A 23,710-nucleotide genomic window follows, 5' to 3' on the forward strand; every position below is an offset into this window, starting at 1 on the left:
CTAGTAAGTAGCACAGCAGAAACTTGCACCCAAGTCTTCTGACCCAAATCAACGTGGACTCCCTTCTGCACCATTTCTGATGTGTAAGCTTTGATGATGAGAGTTAACAACTACTGAGCACATACCATGTGTCAAGCACTGCTCTAAGATCTTTAAATTCATAGCAACTCTACGAGGGTTTTTTGTTTGTTTTTTTTTTTAATCACACCTACTTTACAGACAGGGTAAGTGAGGCACTATATTGCTAAGTGATCTGTTTGAGATTGCACAGCTAGTTAGAGGGGAAGCCTGAGCTCACGCCCAGGCAGTCTAGTTCTAGAACCTGAGCTCTTAACCACAAAGCATACTCAACTCTGATGCCTTGATGGTAGGCTTTATATCAGATTGAAATGTACTTATTAAGTACATGCATCAAACCATGCATCAAACAGGCCAGAATATTTTAAAAAAGGTACTCTATGTTTTTGATTACCTGGAGACTCATTTACATACATATTTAATGATGACCTACTATGGGCAAGACATTACCAACATATTATAGAAGATAATAAATTACAAAGATATAATAGTAGTCTGTACTCAAATGTGAAATATGAAACAGACTTACTCTCTTTGATCTAGAATATCAACATCAGACTTTTTGACCCCATGGCCAAATCAAATTTGTAAAACCAATTTTTTGGACCAATGTAAAATTATCAACATTTTCTGGTTCTAGGGAAGGTTATTTAACAAAACAGACATTGCAATCACTGTTACCAGAATTTTGTAAGGGAAAGGACATTTTAACCACCAACATGAAACACGCAGGTCATAATATCAAAATAAAATATTACTCTTCAAATCTTGACACCAAATTTTAGACCAGCACTTAAGAGCCATCAGCCTGCCAGAATTGGCCAAAGATGGATGACACAGAAAGGTACAGACATGAAAAAAAAAAAAAAAAAAAATCCCAACAGGCAGAGATTGCAATGATAAAATCACAAGATAGAATTGAGGGGTTCTGACAGGGATATTCACAAATTAAGAAAGAGAATGAAAATCTCAAAGACATTTCAGACCACAGAGCTTGTGATTCTATGGCTCTTCCTTCAAGGAACTTAAAATGCTACCAAAATATACTTCTAAAAGGAATAAAATAAAGGTTTTGGGTTGTTTTATGGCCTTTTCGTGTTGGGGTTCTGCCTCTGGCGGATTGTCGAGAAAGGCAGCTTCCATGACATTAACCGGACATGTTAGGTATCTCTACAGAGCTCACTAGACCCAACGTGGAGGTTGTTAACTAGCAAAAGCCAGAAGGCCCAGCTCCTTCACAGATTCCCACCTCTTCCTCAGGTACAGCAGAAAGTTGCCCACATAGACTTACTTCTTGGAAGCTCTCCCTCTTGCCCCAAAATATCAATCAAGTCTTTTCAAGAAAAGGCTTGGAATTATGCCTGCAAACCTACCAGCAGAGTGACTTCGTTTTTACAGTTCCAAGGGATTTTCTTACCCTCAAGAATAACAGCAATCTGCTACTTGCACAGCCTCTCCCTTTACTAGCTCCTTCCCCAAGCTATCCAGTTATTCCTGAAATGCCAATTGGTGGGCAATGAGGAGATTAAGAGCAGAGACTTTAAGCAGACAGACTTGTCTTTGGCTCAAGCTATGGGGCCCACTATCTACGTGGGCAAGTCACAGAAACCCTTTTAACCTCAGTTCCCACACCAGTTAAATCATACCTCTTTCAAAGGATCTTACATTCTTTGTGCTTTCAATGAAATGATGAATATAAACCATGAACACCGTGTCCTGCACGTACTGTTTGGTAAAAGGCAGCTATCATTATTGTTGTTGGGCTACTTCCTTGATTTCACCTTGATCAATGGCTTCCTCCCACCTCTAAATATAAACATTTATCTGTTGTTACTTCACCCCATTATTCCCCACATCTCACTGTCCAGCCCCTTCCCAACATTTCTGCCTCTGCTTCCTAGATTCCCTGCAGATATGTTCTGCAAGCCCCAATCTGTTTAACCCCATGGACACTTTTTCCCAAGCTGTTCCTTCTGCCTATAATGCTCTCCCGACCCTATCACTATTCCCAGACCTAATAAACCTTTTATTTTTTTCTTTAAGACATTTTTTAAAGATAATTTTAGGTTTACAGCAAAATAAGACACAGAGCTATCCTATATACATTTATCCAGTCATATGCATAGCATCCCCCATTATCAACATGCCCTATTAGAACTGTACATTTACTACAATCCATGAACCTACACTGATGTATCATTATCACCCAAAGTCCACAGTTTACATTAGGGGTCACCCCTGGTGTTGTCCATTTTATGGGTTTGGACAAATGGATAATGACATGTATTCACCATTATAGTATTATACAGAATAGATACACCACCCTAAAAATCCTCTGTATTCCATTTATTTATCTCCCCTGCCCCATACTCCCTTGATAACCACTGATCTTATCAGTATCTCCATAGTTTTGCCTTTTCTAGCATGTTAGAATTATACAGTACATATCCTTTACATATTTACTTCTTTCACTTAGTAATATGCATTTAAGTTTCCTCCATGTCTTCTCACAGCTTGATAGCTCATTTCTTCTTAGCTCTGAATAATATCCCCTTGTCTAGATATCACAGATTTTCAGTTCACCTACTGAAGGATATTTTGGCTGCTTCCCAGTTTTGGCAATTATGAATAAAGCTGCTATAAACATCTGTGTGCAGGTATTTGCGTGGACATCAGTTTTCAACATCTTTGGTAAATGTCAAGGACCCTGATTGCTGAATTCTATGGTAAGAGTATGTTTAGTTTTGTAGCTGTGGCTGTACCATTTTGCATCCCCACTAGCAATCAGTGAGAATTACTGTTGCTTCTTATTTTTGTCAGCATTTGGCTTTGTCTCTGTTCTGGATTTGGGAACCTTTTATTCTTTAATATTCAGTTCAAGGTCATTCTTTGAAGAATCTCCTGATCCCACAGGAAGAGGAAACAACAGCCTATTTATGACTCTAATTCAACACTTACTATGCTGTCATATGTGTGGACCTTTGGAGGATTTGGAGTTTGCCTCATTCATCTCGATACCACGCACAGTGAAGCCGGGCCTGGTGCATAGCATTCATCCAGCAAATGACCCATTAATAAATAAATAAGCAAACAAATCAAATCACTGACAAGTGAATGCTCTGGCAGGGTACGTGTGGTGTAAGTGTAGCATTTCACAATTTGCAAAGCATTTGTGCTTCAATTAAACCATTTGATCCTCACAACCTCCTGGGGCTTTTGCAGGAAATCCAGGCTCAGAGAGTTTGAGCTATTTGCCAGGTTGAAACATGGCAAAGAAAAGACTTGAACTCAAGTCTTCCAAGGGCCCTCCCACACAAAAATATAGTCCTTATGAATTGAAACTAAGGACAGTTTATTAGAAAAACCGCCACGTAAGAACTTGCTAAGGATAGGGGACGGGCAACGATAAGAACAAAATTGTTGGCTCCATTGTAAGGGAGAGTGTAAAAACCAAAATGTGTGGTGCCTGGAGTCCTCCTAGATCACACAGAGGAACACAATTGCACTGGCTGCTTATATGAGACAACTGTTAGTGTGAAGAAACAATTATCAAAAACATACTGGAAACAGATTTTACCAGTCTCCTGACTTCACCGATGGCCAGCCCCATTCCCTGCACTGCATTCCTTGCTACAACTTAAGTTTCAGCTCTTGGAGAGAAGCCGAGAGATTTCTGCAAATGTTTTCTCTTCAGCAGATGGAGCAGAAACCGAGAAGCATTACAAGGAAGATGGATCGGTGCGGCACACTTGTAACAATAAAAATACAGCAACGGTTAAAAGCAGTCTCAGTTAAATAGAACTGGGAACCCAGGGTTGGCCTAAATCTTTTTTTAATTAAAAGTGAAGGAGAATTTCAAAGTTCTATTTCAGCCCCTCCAAGCATCAGTGCAGTGAATGTGGAATGTTTTTGTGCTTGGCTTGGTGTCAGACTGCTTGAGATTTATGTGAGTTTGGGTTGTAGTCAGTGAAAAGCCCCCAGCAGAGGGATCTGTGGAGGGGAAGTGCAGAGGGGAAAACACGTAGGCAGGAAAACCTGGATTCAGATCCCAGCTCTGTTCCTGTGTGACACTGAGAAAATTATTTTCCTCTTCCTTTGCATTACTCTACTCCCAGTTCCTCACTTCTTTCTCTTCCTTAAGCTTCTGTATCATGAACACCCTCCGGCATTTGCTTCCTTTTTCTCCTTCTTCTTCCATCTTTGAAGTCTGCTTTAAGATCTAGATGCATAGTTCACAAACTGCAGTTTCAGGATCGCTCAAAACGGACATGGTTGGGTGCTTTTTAGATGATTTTGGATCCTGACCATGGACTTAGTGAGTAAGGTTCCAGGACTTTGAAGGCTGGAATCCTGCCTGTCAATCAACATCCAACGTGTGGTGGGGACACGCAACAGCATTTGGGAACAACTGCTCTGGATGAAGGCAGCCAGAGCAGATGATCTTAGTCTGAGATGGTTTTTAGAACAGGGAAACTTTAACAAAACACTCAAGTCAGAGCCCTACCCGAGAAAATCTGACTCATTGGGTCTGGAAAGGGTCTAGATGCACTTACTTGGAAAACAAGCTCTGGAGGGTTAATAACTTATGGTATATAATTCCTGGAAAACACAGAGTCACGTCAGTAACACGGATGAATTTATACTAAGCTGCCGCCCTCTATCTCCTGGATGCTTTCTCCTACAGCTCATACAGCTCACATTCCCCTGGTCCCTAAGATCAGCCACATGGGTTTGCTTTGCTGGATGACTCAGGGATCAGCTGGTGCATACATATTTATGACATGCACATTCATATAATATAAAGATATATCTATCTCTCCACATGTATTAAGAAATACAAATAAAAAAGATTGCGCATACACTCGCACGTCCGTGAACATGTGCACACACACATCCCTACTCTCACATACCAGCACATTCAAAACACAGAAACTCCAATTCAAGTACCAGCCCTGGCCAGCTCAATTCTAACAGTGTTAGTTGACATATCTTCAAAATAAAAACTGTAATACCCGCTTCATGGTTGTGAAATCAAATATATATAAAAATGCACCTGCTTCATTATCAGAAACACAGTAGATGTTCAACAAATGTATGTCAAAAACCACAAATGTATTTATATGTCTTTTTTTTTTTTTTACTTTAAGCTCTGGGATACATGTGCAGAACGTGCAGGTTTATTACATAGGTATACGTATGCCATGGTGGTTTGGTGTACCTATCAACCCGTCATCTATGTTTTAAGCTCCGCATGTATTAGGTATTTGTCCTAATGTATTTGTCTCCCTTCTCTTGCCCGCAACCCCCGACAGGCCCAGGTATGTGATGTTCCCCTCCCTGTGTCCATGTGTTCTCATTTATTCATAAACATATTATTTCCACACAAGTTTATCCACTTATTAATGCACTTAGAAATCCATGTAACACATTCAAATTCATTTGCAAGTGAAAAACTTCCAAGCTCACATTTTATGTGAGCAGCACACACACTTGCATGTACATTCACACACAGAGTTGCCTGACACGAAACAAAGAGCTCTACTCACTCTAAACACTTCTTTAAGCCAGGTTCTTCCCGTATCTATCAAGTTATGCCATTGGATCTGAGGTCCTGTAGAAGAACACGGAAGGCGAAGCAAACAACTACCACACATGAAATGGATGCCGGGTTTAAAAAAAACAAAAGTCTTGGCAATACAAGCCAATGCTTCAAAGGAAGCACAAGGATGGAGATCAACAATAGTTCGTTATCTGCATACAAGAGGAAGCGCTGAGGGAAAGATAGGACTGAACTCCCGAGGCACCTAATGATGCAAAGCACTTTTCTACAGACCCCATAGAAACCAGATAGTCACGTATCACTTGTACCCTCTTGAAGCTTATAGTCCTAGGAAAGACCAATGTTTAGGGGCTTATCTTCTGACATGACAGCATGAATACGTTGGGCCAACATGAATAATTATAGTATAAGAGTCAGTGAGAAAAGTCATTATTCTTATTTTGCTTTTGCTTCAAATTTTCTTTGCTTTTCTCTCTCTCTCTTTTTTTTTTTTTTTTTTTTTTTTTTTTTTGAGACGGAGTCTCACTTCATCAACTAGGCTGGAGTGCAGTGGCGCAATCTCGGCTCACTGAAACCTCCGCCTCCTGGGTTCAAACCTCAGTCTCCTGAGTAGCTGGGATTACAGGCATCCACCACCATGCCTGGCTAATTTTTAGTAAAGATGGGGTTTCACCATGTTGGCCAGGCTGGTCTCGAACTCCCGACCTCAGGTGATCCTTCTGCCTCAGTGTCCCAAAGTTCTGGGATTACAGGTGTGAGCCACCATGCCCGGCCTGCTTCAAGTTTTCTATTACTCAAGATAAATGCTTATCTTAGGTAACAGTAAAGTCAACAACAATCCCAACAAGAACTTTTATAACGTGCAGAAGCTCCATCCGTCTTTTCTATCAGTGCATTCGGTCAGTATGATCAACACAGTTTTTATTAAGCATGATGTTTCCTTCATAGACATTTTTCCTACATAATTATAATCAAGAATATTTACATTTTAGTGCTATATATGTATTTTTTTTTGAATTGGGAAAGATGGTGGGCCAGATAACCACAAAATGCTGTTATCTTTTAAAAAGCTCTCATATCATTTCATGATTCTATGATTTCTAAGCTGGAGTGCAGTGGCGCGATCTCAGCTCACTGCAACTTCCTGCCTCAGCCTCCTGAGTAGCTGGGATTACAGATGTGCACCACCACACCCAGCTAATTTTTGTATTTTTAGTAAAGATGGGGTTTCACTGTGTTGGCCAGGCTGGTCTCGAACTCCTGACCTCAGGTGATCCATCCGCCTTGGCTTCCCCAAGTGATGGGATCACAGGTGTGAGCCACCATGCCTGGTCAGATTCAATTTTTATATTCCATAAATATTATACTCCATGAGTCTATTCTGACTCTGAATTTTTATTATTCTAACATTCTGTGATTCCAACATTTGATAAATTATGAAATCCTACAACTTATGATTCAAAGATGCTAATAGTATAAGACTCTGACATTGTAACTTACAATTCTAAATCACTATCAACTTCATACAAATGAGGTTTCCAGACCCTTTTCTTCGAGAAAGTAGGAGCCTAAGTCAAGGGCCAAAGTGTCTGTATTTGAATGTGGAAGGTAGAGTCAGCATGCAAAGAAAGAATGGCCACTGAAAAGAAGAGTCTTAAAGCATGCCTCAAAGCGTTTCAAAACTTCCAGTAGCTCCAATCTCCTCCACGACTTCATTTTATGGCCTAAAGATTAAGAATATCTATTGGTAGAATTTCGGCGCCACTGAGGCAAGCCTCAGCTATTTCTTGTCCTTTTATTCCCAGCATCTAGCACAAGGCCTGGAACATAGACGACTCTCAATAAATATTGAGCTTGAATGAGTTGGTTGAGTCATTGTTGTGCTCTTCCTCTTCCTCTTATTTTTCATTGCCTCCCTCTAACCTTCCTCCACCTTTCCCTCCTTTTCCTCTTTATCTTTCTCCATCATCTCTTAACAGTACTTTAGAGCTTTCATGTATATTAACTATCCAATTGTCATAGGAATCCAGTGATATATGCATTATTATCCCCATTTTACAGATGTGGAGCCTGAGGCTAAGAAATGACACTTAACAAAGATCATATAACGCCAGTGTTAGAAAAAGAGTAAAACTCCAACTCTGTGGTTTCATGTTAGAGCTCCTTCCTTTATCCCACATCTGCTCTATAGTTTTCTTAATAATAATAAAAATATCATCATGAGAAATTAAGAAAACTGTTGCTTAGAAAGGAGGCCCACACTTTCTGTCCCTGAATTTAACTCTGAATTTATTTTCTCAATCAACACCAGTTCCCATTTCAGAGTATCCAATAATTGAGGGTCTTCTACACCCAACTGTTCATTTCATTTTCTAGCCCTTTCTCCTCCTATTGAGAGTGCTGTACATGGCATGTGTTTATTTTTCAATTAAAGCAAATTAAACTTAATTTTGTTTTGAGAACTTTTTTATTTTTTTTTAGAATTTCACAGCCCACGGTGAGATAATTGAGACCCTGCTGTTTCTGGAAGCACTATTTAGAGAGAGCAGGCCTCAACAGATCTGGAACAATTTTGGATGAAGTCATCTTTAACCTCCCTCTCCCTTGACCCACTAGGGAGAGAATGAGGGACAGAGAAAGAGGTGAAACTTACATTAAACACCCTTTCTTACCATTGGGAAAGTTTCTTTCTTATTATTCTTTGGTAATTTTTTTAAAATATCATCATCATTTCTGAAACAATATGAATCATCGGAATTGCTTGTATACATTTTTTGACATGCCTAATATTCTGTTTTTATGGAAAAAACCATTTTGTCTAGTGTAGAGTTTCCTAAAGTATGCTATACAGAATATTAGTAAAAATTAAATGAAAAATATAGGACAAAATCTGTCACTCATAAATCCACTTTTAGAGATGGTTTGAAGTGTAAACCAATGATTTCAAGTCATGTTTTAAAGCCTGGGAACCCCTTATTCAAAGCTTACACAAAAATGGAATGAAGCTAAGTGGAAAACGTGAAGCTGCTCTGATGTGGGCGGCAAAGTGGGGATGATCTCAGATCCAGGCTCACCTGCTCAACCTCTCTCTGCTTTTGTGGTGGGCTTCAGTGGTTTTCTTAGAACTGCTGTCAAATCTCAGGCTTTATTTTGCAAGTGAGAAAACGTAGGAGATGTGAGGGTCTAGAGAATGTATACATCAGGCCAAGCATGGTGGCTCACACCTGCAATCCCAGCACTTTGGGAGATCAAGGCAGGAGGATCGCTTGAGGCCAGCAGTTCAAGATCAGCCTGGGCAACATAGCAAGACTCCCATCTCTAAAAACTATAAAAATAAAAACTTGCCAGGTGTGGTGGCATGTGCCTGTAGTCACAGCTACATAAGAGGCTGAAGCAGGAGGATTGCTTGAGCCCAGGAATCCAAGGCTACAGTGAACTATGATCATGTCACTGCACTCCAGCATGGGCAACAGAGTGAGACCCTGTCTCAGAGAAAAAAAGTAAGTATAAATCACTTGACAAATCTCTAGTTTTTATCGGCATTATTGCTCAGGCCAAGGTTGAGCAAAACAGAGAAAAAAACTGAGTCTATTTAAATTTGATTTAGGGTGGATGAATGACTTAGAAATTGAGAAAACAGAATTAAAGCTTTCTCCTCTGCTTTGGCTCCTGTTCCTACCACAAATTGCTCACTGATCCCCCACATCCCACTAATTAAAATGCTGATTACACAAGCAATACACATTCATTAAAGAAATACTAGAAAATACAGGTAAGAATCAAAGAATGAAATTCACTGTAACCCATCACCCAAAGATGACTATTCAAATACTAGGATACATCATATAAAATAATCATGCTCTATATGATATTTTGAATCTTATGCTTTTTTAAATTGGTAATTCACAAAAAAAACTTGATGTTGATAAATGTCATAAGTGCCATTTATTGAGTACTTACTGAATGTGAGGCATGTTGCTAAGTGCTTGTACATGCGATATTCATTCTCAACAGCATAACTAGAAGGAAGGTACTGTTGTTGTCAGCCCTGTTTAAAAATGATACACCCTATCTTCATCCCACCTTCTAAGGTACAAATGCGCTTTCCTAATATCATTCTTAAGGACCACAGAGGATTCCATTCTATGCTTTGTTTGTTTTGTTTTCCTTTTTTCTCCAAACATCCTGATAACATTTCTTCCTCACAGACTTGTACACATCTAATTAACTGACTTCTTAGAAGGGGACACTTTTTTTTCCCTCAGAAGCATTTGTACCTTCTTTCCTTTTTAAAAAATAGGTATCATAAAACAGAAAGTCCTCTCTCACCAGGCCATCTGGTCCACATGCATTACCTCCTTTTTCTCTATCACACTTCGCTCTCTGATACACTATATGTTTACTTCTTTATTTATAAATTATCTCCTTTCTCAATTAAATGTCAGCTATATGATGGTAAGAACTTGGTCAGTTTGATTCCCTGCTGTATTCATAGCTCATAAAAAAGCATCTAGCAAAGGATAAGTGCTCAATAAACAATGTTTGTTTAGCTGGACACGGTGGCTCATGCCTGTAATCCTAGCACTTTGGGAGGCCGAGATGGGTGGATTACCTGAGGTCAGGAGTTCAAGAACCAGCCTGGGCAGCATGGTGAAACCTCATCTCTAATAAAATTACAAAAATTAGCTGGGCATGGTGGTGCATGCCTGTAATCCCAGCTACTCGGGAGGCTGAGGCAGGAGAATCACTTGAACCCAGGAGGCGGAGATTGCAGTAAACTGAGATCACACCATTGCACTCCAGCCTGGGCAACAGAGCAAGGCTCTGTCTCAAAAAAACAAACAACAATAAAAAAGTTTATTTGTTTATGAAAGAATGAAAAATCGTATTTCATAAAAGGGTATACTTAATAATAGATTTCCACCAATACTGTGTGACAGTGTTCTTTTCCTTGCATTGTTGCCAAAACTGGATGCTGCCACTAAATTAAAAAGCCATTTTGATGATAGCATCGCATTGCTATTTTCATTTATTTGATTACCAGAGAACAAAATATCCTGTATTTTATACATTTATTGGTCACATGTGTTCCTCATTCCATTTTTAGACAGAAGTCCCACCCCAAGATTATCTTCTGATAGTAGGTGATCCTAATAGCATATCTGGGCTCATGTTCTACTACTAGAGAAGGAGAAATCTGCTTTGGACATTTTCTGGTATATCAACTGCTCTTGTTTCTAGCTGTTCTCAACCATGTTCAATATTCCTTTCTTTATACATGCATGCACGTGCACGTGTGTGTGTGTGTGTGTAAGTGAAGCAGAGAGAAAGAAACAGAGACAGAAAAATTGCAACATTGCGCATGCATGTGTGTGTGTGTGTGTGTGTGTGTGTGTAAGTGAAGCAGAGAGAAAGAAACAGAGAGAGACAGAGAGATTGCAACATCTGGCTGTCACAATTTGGGCTAACTCTACCCTGCTATTTTCTGACTTGAAAAAGTGTTACTGTGTATCACTGGTGGCTTTGGTGGTTCTACGTCCAGCAGAGAGAAAGTAAGATCCTGGCTCTTGGCCAGAGTTAGAAAGTAGCTCATTCTATAACTACTGGTCCTGGTGACAGCAACATTTGAACTAAGGGTGCAGATAAACATGCTAAGCTAAGGTTTCCTGCCGAGACATTGTGAAGTTAAATTACTATTTTAAGAGGCTATGAAGTTGGCAGCCAGAAAGCACTGGAAGAGTGGAAGATACTCTTGATGCTGACAGATAAAGGAGAGAAAGCAAAATGCAGATTGTTAAGGAGATTTAAGAAAGCTCCTTCCAGTGGCACCATTTATAACATCTCCTGGAACATGAAAGATGGATGCCTTTCTGATTTAGGCATGTACAGGATCAGGATTGAGGACAGAGTCTGCATGACAGAGTGGAAGAAGATTTGCAATGACTAACCTAGTCCAAGACAATAGAGATTAGGCAGCAATATTCAACCTTGTCTTTGGGACGCCACCAAGTTGCTAAAAGCTGGACAATGCCTTCCGCTGGTGGGTAAAGGAATGGCAATTCAAAGACAGAATATTACACACACACGCTGATAACATACACTGGGCTTGGAACCTGATGCTCTCACCTATTGTATATCTTGGGGTAAATCCTTTTACCTCTGACCACAATGTTCTCATCTGGAAAATGGGGAGAATATTACAATTTCAGAGTGTTACTGTAAAGGTTAAATGAGATATAACATGTGACCACATGCAAACACTTGATAAAATAAATGAGAATAAGGATGAAGAGGGGAATCATAAGAAGATGATAAATACAGTTCACACAAGAGCATCCATCACACTGTCAATCATCTACTTTCCCTTATGCACCTGATGAATACCCTGTCTCACATATTAGAAAACCAAATCAAAAGTAAGATGGGCTGCACAAGGCGAGGGTTCTAAAACCAACTCAGGTACGGATTGATCTTAAAAAGAGTTTATATGTATAAAAAAAAAAAAAAAAGGAGAGGTTGGGCATGTTGGCTCACGCCTGTAATCCTAGCACTTTGGGAGGCTGAGGCGGACAGATCACGAGGTCAGGAGTTCTAGACCAGCGTGGGCAACACAGTGCAACCCTGTCTCTACTAAAATATAAAAAATTAGTCAGGCGTGGTGGCATCCACCTGTAATCCCAGCTACTCAGGAGGCTGAGGCAGAAGAATCACTTGAACCTGGGAGGCAGAGATTGCACTGAGCTGAGATCGCGTCACTGCACTCCAGCGTGGGTGACACAGTGAGACTCCATCTCCAAGAAGAAAAAAAAAAGGAGAGAGAGAGGTTGGAATTTGAGCTGGACTGTGTTGAAGATGACTTTCTGCCTTTATGGTAGATGATCCTATGTCTATATCTGGTCTTTACATCTATATCTCGTTTCTGGCCTGTTATAACACAGAGAAATTGGAAATCTGCCTCTGTCATTTTGCGTTCTCCCATGCCTTATCCTACTTTCTCTCTCTCTCGCCTAATCACTGTTATCCCACTGCCACATGGTGGGGAGGTTAGTAGAAATAATTGAATGCGCTCATTTGCAAGGCAGTGCCTTGAACCTAATAATGCTTTTAATCCTATATGTTATTTCCAGTTTGAGCACATACCTGAGAGTATGAGCAATGGCTAATCTAATATAAGATGGTGTGGAAATCATAAAAAGCAGTAACAGTTAATGTTTATATAGTGTTGATGATCTTCCAGGCACTGTCTGAGGCACCTATCATATAAACTAACTAAATCCACACACACCTCTACGAAGTTACTATTATTATTGCTGCTGTTTTTGAGATAGAATCTCACTTTGTCACCCACCCTGAATTGCAGTGGCATGATCACAGCTCACTGAAACTTTGAACTCCTTGGTCCAAGTAATCCTCCTGCCTCAGCACCCCCGAAGTAGCTAGGACTACAGGCACATGCCACCACATCTGGCTAATTATTTTTTAAATTTTTTTGTAGAGACAGGGTCTTGCTAAATATTGCTCAGGCTGGTCTCAAACAGCTGGCCTCAAGTGATCTTCCTGCCTCAGCCTCCCAAAGTGCTGGGATTACAGGTGTGAGCCAGCATGCCCAACCTGGAGTTACTATCATTATAGTACTCATTTTACAGATGAGAAAACTGGCACAGAAACATCAGGTCATCTGCCCCACATCAAATAGCTAGAAAGTGGCAGAGCAGGTATTCAAACTCCAGCAGACCCAGGCTTTCAACCTCTGTACTTTCAAGTCAGAAAGAAGTAGATTCAAATCCACGCGAAAACACAATTGACTCAGCGTATGGCCTTGGGCAAGTGGCGTTACTGCTCTGAGCTCAGTTTCATCATCTCTAGAATGGGGCACAATACTCCCCATGCATGAGCTTATTGAGAATATTTAGTCAGCTATCTATATCAAGTATCCATTGCAGCACAAAGAATATGTCATGTGCTTGGCACATCCACTTTTTCACTCCAAGAACTGCTTTAGGGCAGTGACACTTCAGCCATCTCTAAATGTTAGGGATGAAGATCCTTCCACAGCCCCCTCAAATTCCAGTCCATGCTCTGCCTACATGTATCATTCCCACTGTCAGGGAAGAGAGAGAGGTAAGCAAAAACTGGAGCTGACTTGGTAATATTTTCAGGAATCATTTGCAAGGCTTCACTGGGCTTTCAATGTTGTTGTCCTATCGATATACATTCAGAATAAAATTCTTTATAACCCCTCTGAGTCCTCCCCAGCCTTCGCTAACTCTGGCAATGGCATTTGATGTGGACCACTTCACCTAAAAGAACTATATCTCCAAAATGTGTCCCAGCAGCAAAACCATATTACCAACCCTTGCCAGGTAATCTAATTTTCAATCTTTCCTAAACATACCAAAGTACTGATTTTCTTTTTTAATGGCCCCTATGCTTGTGCAGATGTTTTTATCGTCCCAGCCAACACTTCCTGTAGGTCCTTCCTTTATCATGTGCCTGTAAACTGAGAACCCAACAAATTCCATAAGAAATCTGGCTTATCTACTACCATGTGAAGGGAAACGTACTCACGGAAGGCAGTTGTCTCTTTCACAATTCTCTGTTTGCTCTTCTAGGTTTATCTTGGAGTTCCTGGGGACTCTAGGAATTCCACAGCCTACTAGAGTTTCATCTACTTTTGAGGATTGCTAAATCTTAGAATGGAGACTTGAGAATTCACCACTTTTTCCCCAAAAAGCAATCATATCCTGGATGTCTGCCTTTCCTCCATCTGAATCAGCTTGTAATCTGTAACGCGGCTGTTCTCCATTATCCCCAAGACCCATTATTTCTCACAGAGGTTCCCACTGGCTCATTTGCAGGACCTTTGCAAGGCTAGATAAATTATATCTTAGAAATCTCCCAGGGCCAGTACTGGGTTAACCCTTACATAGGGTTCTAGCTGTTCACATAGGCCATTTACTCAGAGCCCTGCTGCTCTGACCTTTGCAGTTTACACAAAAAATGGTTGCATGTTGCTTTTGTTAATTGCCTTATCAATCTACCTCCCACCCTTGGGGGAATACAGTCTCCTAGCAATCCCAAGATGGCCCCAACTTCCTTGTATACAACTCTGCACCCTGTGAGAAAACCCCTGCAAACGGAGAACAAAATTCGTTCAGAATGATATATTTTGTGTCCTCGCCAGGCTCTCCATTCCTGTGTGGGGATAGCAGGAAGCCCGGGTAATTTATGACTCTTAACTTTCTCATACCCAGTCTTATTCAGTCTATTCTCCTTAAGGCCACTTGCATTCTCCAAAAGATAGTTCCCTCAGGAGACAAAGATCCCCTTCACCCTCATATGAAAAAAAAAATTAATTTCACTTTTTCTCAGCCTCATTATCTCCTTAATTGTCTTCTTTGCCCCCTCAGTAGCAAAGACTGTCTATGGATCTCTAGGCAGTCTTTCTGGGCTGCTGTGTTCCATGAGGACAGTGGGTTTCATGTTAACACTTAATCACTTTGGTATCAGGAGTTGCCACAGCACAGAATCACTATCTCACCACCACTCAGCCACACTGTCTCAAAACACGTCTGTGCTGTAAGGTACGACCTCTTTTAAATCTGCTTATTTTTTAGAAGACATCTAAATCTTATGAGGAAGCACAGCTACCGTGAGTGTCCCTCTCTTTTACAAGAACTTTGTCATGCAACATATTCTTCTTCTTTTTTTTTTTCAGACAGAGCCTCACTCTGTCACCCAGGCTGGAGTGCAGTGGCGCGATCTTGGCTTATGGCAACTTCTACCTCCCAGGCTCAAGTGACCCTCTCACCTCAGCCTCCCAGGTAGCTGGAACTACAGGTGTGCACTATTATGCCCAGTTACAGTTTTTGCTTGCTTTTTTTTTTTTTGAAATGGAGTCTCACTCTGTTGCCCAGGCTGGAATGCAGTGGTGCGATCTCAGCTCACTGCAACCTCTACCTCCCGGGTTCAAGCAATTCTCCTGCCTCAGCTTCCTGAGTAGCTGGGATTACAAGCGCACGCCACCATGCCCAGCTATTTTTGTATTTTTAGTAGAGACAGGGTTTCACCATGTTGGTCAGGCTGGTATGGAACTCCTGACCTCATGATCCACCTGCCTCGCCCTCACAAAGTGCTGGGATTACATGCGTGAGCCACCGCGCCTGACTGCAACATTTTCCTAGAGCCAGGCAATATACCTTCAGTGAAGCAAGCCACAGCTGGGCCCTTCTCAATTTAGAGAAGGCAAGCCTGGAGAGATAAAGATAGGTTCTTAAGGAGGTCTACATATATAGTGATAGAAGCCAGGGCTGGAATCAGGTACCCTGAGTCCCTGTGCTCTTTTTGTATAACATTCTGAATTAATGGAGACGTAAAAGAAAAAGATACAGCCTGTGATCTCTGAGACCTTACAGTTCACTGTCGACATCCTCCTCACCAGTATCACTACTGATGTGTCTTCCTTTAGACTTCCCCTTACCCAAAATTCCCACAGAACTTCTGAAGTGACAATTATCAATCTATCATGAATGATAATTATTTATAGATTTGCAGATCGGTACTATTAGATTGCCAGCACCTAGCAAGATTCATCACCATACCCCCCAAGTCACTTTATCCAAAGCCTTTCCAAGACAAGATATGCAATAAATATTTGCTGATCCAAACTGAAAACTTCCAGTTTTCATTCTTTTTCACAAGACTTCATTTAAATTACTTTATCCCCACATATTCATTCTCTTCTTCCTTTTCTATCCGTTTCCCCTACTCTTGTTTCTCCTCCCTTTAGACTATTGTATCTCCAGTGTATGGCATTCAGAGTAGGACTAGAAATTAAAATAAGAAAACTTGTTGAAATTACTGATTAAACATGGACATAATAAAAACCCATCAAGAGTACTTGACAATGACCTGTCAATTCTCAAACTCTCCTTAGTCCTCAAACTTCCAACCAGAGATGTCAAGGAAAAGATGTCAAAACTTCTCACTCTCCTGTAGAGGCCATTGTGATCGGCCCCTGCCTACCTTCCTAATTCCCTTTTATGTCATTTTCCCAATTTGAAAGCTTCAGCCACACTGGCAGGTAGTCCATCTCTTAGACTTCCTAAGCTTGTCCCAGTGAAGTGACTCCATGGTTTGTTTGGTTTGGTTTGGTTTTTTGAAACAGGGTCTTACTCTGCTGCCCAGCTGTAGTATAGTAGTGCAATCACAGATCACCGCAGGCTCAACCTCTCAGGCTCAAGTGATTCTTCAACCTCAGCCTACTGAACAGCTGGGACTACAGGCGCCACAATGATTATGATGATGATGATGGTTGTAGAAATGGGGTCTTGCTGTTTCCCAGGCTGGTCTGAAACACCTGGGTTCAAGCGATCCTCCCACCTCAGCCTCCTAAAGTGCTGGGATTACAAGCATGAGCCACCAAGCCCGGCCAACTCCATTTTATTCTTCTCTCTGCCTCTAATGCTCTTTCCTCACAAAATTACATGGCTGATTCCTTCTCATTTATGCCTCAGTTCCAATATCACTTTCTCAGAGAAGGCTTCTCCTAGCTACTCAATCTAAAATTATACCATCCACATTCCTTTCTAGCACATTACCACAACTAGTGGTGCGACATTTAATATTATATAAAATTATTTTGCTTATCGATTTGTTTACTCATTGATTATTCATCTCTCTCCTCTAGATTGTGAGCTTAATGAAAACAAGGCCATGGCCATGTTCATGCTACATTTCTAAAGCCCAGACCTATGCTATTCAAATACAGTAGCCACGAGCCACATACAGCTATATAAATTAAAATAAAAATTAATGTAAGTTAAATAAAATTAAATATTCAGTTCATCAGCAACACTGGCCACATTTCAAGTGTTCAGCAATCATACATGGTTAGTGGCTACCATATTGGACAGCACAAAAAACATGTCCATCATCACAGACAGTTCCATTTGACAGTTCTCGTCTACAGCAATGTTTGGCAAACAGTAGGCACCCAACAAATATTTGTTGAATAAATCCTCACTCAATTTCAGCTCATCCTTCCCCGTTTTTTGGTGGCATCTAAGCCCTAAAAGTGAGGTAAACTAGACAATTTCCCTAGGACAGTATTCAGGGTGCCAAGAGGCCTTCAAGCAGATGCTACAGAAGACAGGGCTGTGAAGACAACCCCCGCTATTCAGAAAGAAAATTGGTGTGAAATAATTTTGCTTTCATAATATTCAAAGAACTGATAACTGGAAGAGAATTACACTTGTGCGATTTCAGAGACATATGGATAGAAGGATGATTTAGGGGCAAAGTAAGAAAATACTCCAACAAAGCTCTTCAAATATGGCATAGGCTGGTTTGTGTGGTAATGAACTTGCTGTCACTAAAAGTAATAAAACTGACATTTTGGTCATGTATTATTGGCATTACAAAAAGAACTCATCATTCCTGAAAATGGAGAAAAGTTTGGTTATTGAGAAACCTTCAGAGGTTTTCTTTGATCCAGTGACTCAAGACACCTTCATACCATCAATTTCAAAGATTTCATAATAAGTCCCAGCTATTTCTAGCATCTATTGAACAACCCGATGTTGCCAGCCATTCATAACAGTTACCATTAACTCAGTGGTACCGTGAAAAGAGCAGAGATGACGTAAGAAGGAAGACAGATTCAAATTCTGGCTGTGATGGTTGTGTGATCTTGGTCAAGGAGTCTAACCAGCCTGGGCTTCACTTTCCTCTTCTGTAAAAGGGGCTGTATCTGTCCCACTGGGTGGAAAGAAAGACTACATGAGAGAGCAAAACTAAAGACCCTAGAACACAGGAAGTCAATGTTCACTTCCAAGTAGGGTCTAATTTTCATCTGTCTGTATTGTCATTGGAATCCCCATATTCTTGGTATAGGCAAAAATGCCATAACGTCATTGCTTTAAATGAATATGAAGCAATTGTTAGCTAGAAAGTGTGACAGACAGACAGAGAGATGACAGTTGCCATTGAGAGGCAACATGAAATGCAAGGGCAAACATTTATAAAGCAACTACTCTGTGTCAGTCCCTGGAATACAAAGATGCTCCTGAGACCATACTGAAGAGGATAAGACAGACCTATACCCAGGGCACTATAGAGCAGGGCAAACAGTGACACAAACTAAAATAGAGTTTCAGATAAAATGGTACAGAAAAATCAGGTGATAAAGAGATTAATTCCAAAATAAGATCTTGAGAAGACTTCTTGGAAGGGTCATTTGAGCTAGATGTTGAAATATGGGTGCAATTTTGTTAACAATCGTGGCTGAATGTGGGAGCTAGTGGAAAGAATAATAAAGATAATCTTTGCAGAAGGGAGCACAACTGGAAAAATTATTTGAAGAATGACATTTAAGGACCTGTCTTCTTCACATGACCTCCATCTTGTCTTTAACATGGTTACCAGTAGTTCAGCAGCCAATTTGTTAAGCTTTGTATTTCAGCAAGGGAAAAGCAGGAAAAGAAGGGTAGGGTATGTCTAACCTTAGTGGCCTGTTCAAGTGATAATGTACTGGTGATTTCCTCCAAGGAATTGGGAGGGAAAAACAGAGAGGTTGCAAATCAAAAAATGTCTCCTTGCACAACTGAAGGGCCTCTGGGCAAAGACCTTTTCAGAAAAATGGAGGACTTTATGATCCAGAACATAAACTCTTGCAAGCACTAAGAAAGAGACGTTGAATTTGAACTGATCAGGGGAGGGTGTTTTTACAGTCCTTGCCTGTACCAGCGGCAAAGATATTCATCGAAGCCTGAGCTGGGTCGTCTAAACTCAACGGGGGCCCAAGAGCTGATTTGGAATCTCTGAGCTGTTTCTCCTTGGTTGAAATGGAGTCACAGCTCCCCCTTCTGGGAGCTAAAGTGCCATCTAGCCCCGGAAAATCCTGCATGGAAAAGGCTCTATTGCAGATGGGCCTAAAACCCCCATGTTTTTCAGTACTTGCCTGCACCCGGAAACAGGCATCTAGAAGTCTAAGAGCACACTTTTGAGTGAACTCGATTCTGACTTCTCCAGGTCTCTCTTTCACAGGGCTTTACATTTCTCCTTCCTGGAGTTTATGAGTCCTAGTTGTCACATGGGAGATGCTTTATATGGGAGAACACAATTTCGTGTGGAGGTTCTCTTTTTTGGAAATGTAGCAAGTAGGAAAGGTTTCTGGATCTTTGTGTGCACATGTGTGTATAAGCACACCTATTCATGTATGCTTTCAGATGTTCCTGTGCCTGTAACATGTATAAATGTCTAGGGGTGAGATTCTAATTAATATAAATAAATTAATTTGCCTGAAGTATTTGCATTGGTGGATGGGTGTACATTTTGCTCTCTGGAAACCAGTGCATTCCTTAATAAAAATCTCAGATACAGACCAGACACTTTGCTAGGTTCTGCCTACCAGTCATACTCAGTACTGGGTCCTTGCTTGTGGGTAATTCTCTAAAGACACTGGAGAAGGAATCTATGTTTTCTCTCTGTCTCTCTGTCTCTCTCAATCCTCCCCACCCCACCCCGTGTGTGTGTGTGTGTGTGTGTGTGTGTGTGTGTGTGTGTGTCTGTGTGTGTTTGTGTGTTTTGGGAACAGTGATTGAGGCATTGGACCTTTTCTTTTCAGGGTCATGTTTCCAGATAGAAAAACCTTGAAATGCATCTCTGAAAATGTGAAGTTTCATGAGGGAAGACAAGCGATTGTCTTGGTAGGGGTCGTGGTGGCAGGGTGGCAAGATGGGGGTGGGAGCAATATACAGTCCCAGGCAGTGTGGGAGGAGTGGAAAGGTATTGATCTAGCTGATAAGCCTAGATTCTAGTCCTAGGCATGCCACTAACTCACTACTGAATATTGGAGAATTCTCATCCCCTCTTTAGGCCACACAGTCCTGCCTTTCTGCTCTTTAATATTCCTTCCAACTTCAATCATCTATGAATTAGGAAAGAGAGAAAATGAGGCAGTTCCCAAAAAGGAGTCTCCTCTTTGGCTCTAGTACCCCCTACCCAAGATAATCCAGGGAGGTCTGCTCTGACATCCTGAAGGAGATTCTCTGTGGCTGTGTGAAGGCTTCAGCCTGAGGTATCAGCCTCTGGACAGAGAATGGTATGTCTGCAAGTGCCTGCAGGTAGAACCCACCCGTCAGGGCAGGTTCCTACAAATACATGTTTGCTTTTATCTCTCCCCAGAATATGAATATATACATATATGTGTGTGTGTGCACGCGCACGTGCGTGTGTGTGTATTATATATACTTATATATTTCTTCCTAGAATATATATGTGTACATTTTTTAGGCCAAGTATATTTCTACTTTTTTCCCCTAAGAGGCCTTGTCAGCGGCCCCTCCGAGCTGAGCTAGACAAGAGGCTGTGTCCCAGCGTCACAGCCCTTGTCTTCTCCTAGCCTCCCTGGCTGAGAGTAGAACGGCTGCCGCTTACCTTGAGAAAGTAACAGCTGCCGAGTCTGGAAGCCATGCTAACAGCAGTAAAACTCAGCATTTTTGCTGAGTAGGGCAAGCCTTTAAGAGGCAGCTGGGAATCAAATCAATGGCTGGCCCCAGAGCCCAAGCCCAACAGTACCAAGCCAGGGTGGCCAAGAGACCTACCTAAAGAGCCTTCCAGGAGGTGGAGGAAAGAAGAAAGAGGGCCTTGACCCAAACTGCCTTCCTGGCTGAGATTCTTCCATGGCCCCCCTGCCCTTGGCAGTATTTCAGAGCCAAGTGAGAGATGCGAGGTGCAAACCGACAGCAGTTTAAGTCAATTACTGCCACATTCTGTCATAGGTTCCCCACTCAGAGCCCCTTTTCAAATTGTAGATCTCCCTCAGTAATGAAACACTCTCTCTCTCTCTCTCTCCCACTTCTCTGCCTTCTCCCAATATCCTCCTAACTCCAGTGGAGCCATGGAGAGGCATATTTAGGAAGAGACTCTCTGGGGGCTTCCCCGCCTGAAATGGGGAAAGAAAGACGAATCTGTCTTAGAAAGTGCCCCATCCATCTCCTTCCATATCATCCAGAGCTGCCCCTAAATGAAATTTCCTCTGAGACCCTTTGCAACTGTGATGGATGAGCAAGTCCCCGAGGACGCTTTCTCCTTTCCCTTGAGGGGGGATCCATGCAAACTTGCCCAGATCCTCCCCAAAAGCACCAGAAGCCAGACGGGCTGTGTTGATTGCAAACGGGGATGCAGGGTAAATCCCTATCCCAGACTTGCCAAGCCCCAGATAAGGAGGCCACCGCTGACTTCCCCCTTTCTCTGTCACCCACTATCCAGTGTCTCCAAATTCCCATCAGAATCCTGGAGTCTGTCCAGTGTGGAATTTAAAGTGACAGCGTCTCATTTGCCTCGGGGGTTGGCCATGTCTCTTTCATATTAAGCGGTGGGTCCCAGGGTAGCAGGATTCCACCGTTTGGAGGAATTTTCCTTCAAACGTACCAACATTGGGCTAAAGAAGGTGCCATCTACAGTCCCATAATCCTCCCCAAACCCCAAGCCCAGAGCCCCAAGAGGAAGTCCACAGCGGGTTTCCCGATGACTACGTGATCCTGTAGTAAGGGTCCCATTCTGTGTAAGCTGGAGAGACCTAATTAAAAAGACACACGAGCGCACACACACAAACACATACGTACAAACATGCACACACACACCGCGCCGTAAGTAGGTTATAGGACCTCTCTCTCTTCACCCCTCCCTTATACACACGGACACACACACACACCACACACACGCATCAAACGCAAACGACGCCGCACACGCAAACACACACTAGCACCACATCAAGTTCCCACCATGGTGCACACGTCGGGAGCGCGCGGGGACACACACGCCACTCACTCAAACCCGCAATTAACCCTTTGAGCCCAGGCACAGGAACCCCCTCCCTAGAATCGGAGAAGACTTGGAGGCGGCGGGGCGGCCAGGTGAAGAGCGGACAAGGGTGCCCGGAGGGGGAGGGGCAGGGCAGCGCGGGGGCGCCCCTAATGCGGTCCGGGGCCGGGTCCAAGGGCAGAGGGGCTGCTGGGCGCTGCACCCGGCGCCGCCTTACCTGGAGTCAATGTCCGTCTTTGGCGGAGAGCTGCGGGCGGACGCTTTTTATTCGGCTCGGTGGGAACTTGGGAAAGCCCTGCGTCCAGCTCGCATTCCGGGGACGGCGCGGGGACTGCAGGCGTGGGGGTACCTGGCTCCTAGCAGCCTGGCTCATACTCAGCCGTAAAGTCCCCTTCGCTGGTCCCGAGGACAGGCATGAATCCCGGCTCCGGAAGGCGGTCACTACTCCCTCTGCCTCCCGGCTGTCTCGCTCTCGCTCTTGCTCGCTCGCTCTCTCGCTCTCTCCCTCTCTCGCGGGTTCGCTCGCCTGCGCTCTCCTCCTCCCCCCGCGCCAGATCAGTTTGCAGCCGTGGGGACCGGGAGCGAGGCGGCTGGCGAATGGAGAGGGAAGTCCAAGTGCGCCGCGGTCTCCGGGCGGGGAGCGGCGGAGGCCGGGCTACGCGGGGGGAGGGACTTAGCTGGCGACGGCCGAAAATGAATGGGGGAGCGGCGGCCTGGGGGCGGGGAGGGAGGAGCCGAGCGCCGGGGTTGCTTCCGAGGAGTGTTTTGTACATCTTTAGGCGAAGGAGGAGGAGAAGCCAGAGGATGAGACACCGGAGGCCGCCTCGAGGGAAGGGCGGCCCGGGTGGGCTGGGGCTGAGCCGTGGGGAGTTTCGTGGGTCTGGGGGGTGTACGGTGTTGTGTCTATGAGCACGAGCATCCAAGGGGACCGTGCGTATGCGCAAACCCGGAATCCTGGTGCCCTTAAGCGTGACTGTACTGTGTGTGTCGCGAGTACCTGAGTGTTTCTGGGGCCGCAGGTGTTTCCATGGCCGCGTGGACCCATCGAGTATGGGTTTTGTCTTGGGAGGTGCCCGTGTGGGTCCGTTTGTGTCTGCCCTTCTCTCTGTGAGTGTTTGACACTGTTTCTCTCGGTGTGTAGGCGAGAGCCCACGTAACCTCCCAGAATGAAGCAAGAGCTTCTTTACGTAGGCAGGATGTAGGAGTGAGAAGCTGAGGGGACACGAAGTTCTCTGGAGACCACCA

General features: G+C 42.9%; 1 protein-coding gene across 3 annotated transcripts in view; it reads right to left on the reverse strand.

The window, feature by feature from the left end:
- Nucleotides 1-23,108, reverse strand: part of BRINP1 (BMP/retinoic acid inducible neural specific 1) — a 199,703-nt gene extending 176,595 nt beyond the window's left edge. Inside the window, exons 1-2 of one of the 3 annotated variants that reach the window (XM_017949599.3) lie at nt 22,683-23,076; nt 18,261-18,397 (exon numbers count right to left, since the gene is read on the reverse strand). The gene's annotated coding sequence lies outside the window, so the exon portion shown is untranslated. Of the gene's footprint in view, nt 1-18,243; nt 18,398-22,682 lie in introns of all 3 variants that reach the window. The other 2 variants (XM_017949598.3, XM_003911307.3) reach the window with 2 other exon arrangements.
- Between the last annotated feature and the right edge of the window lie 602 nt (nt 23,109-23,710).

Source organism: Papio anubis, chromosome 13 (genome assembly GCF_008728515.1).
Source record: "Papio anubis isolate 15944 chromosome 13, Panubis1.0, whole genome shotgun sequence".
Classification (NCBI taxonomy): domain Eukaryota; kingdom Metazoa; phylum Chordata; class Mammalia; order Primates; family Cercopithecidae; genus Papio; species Papio anubis.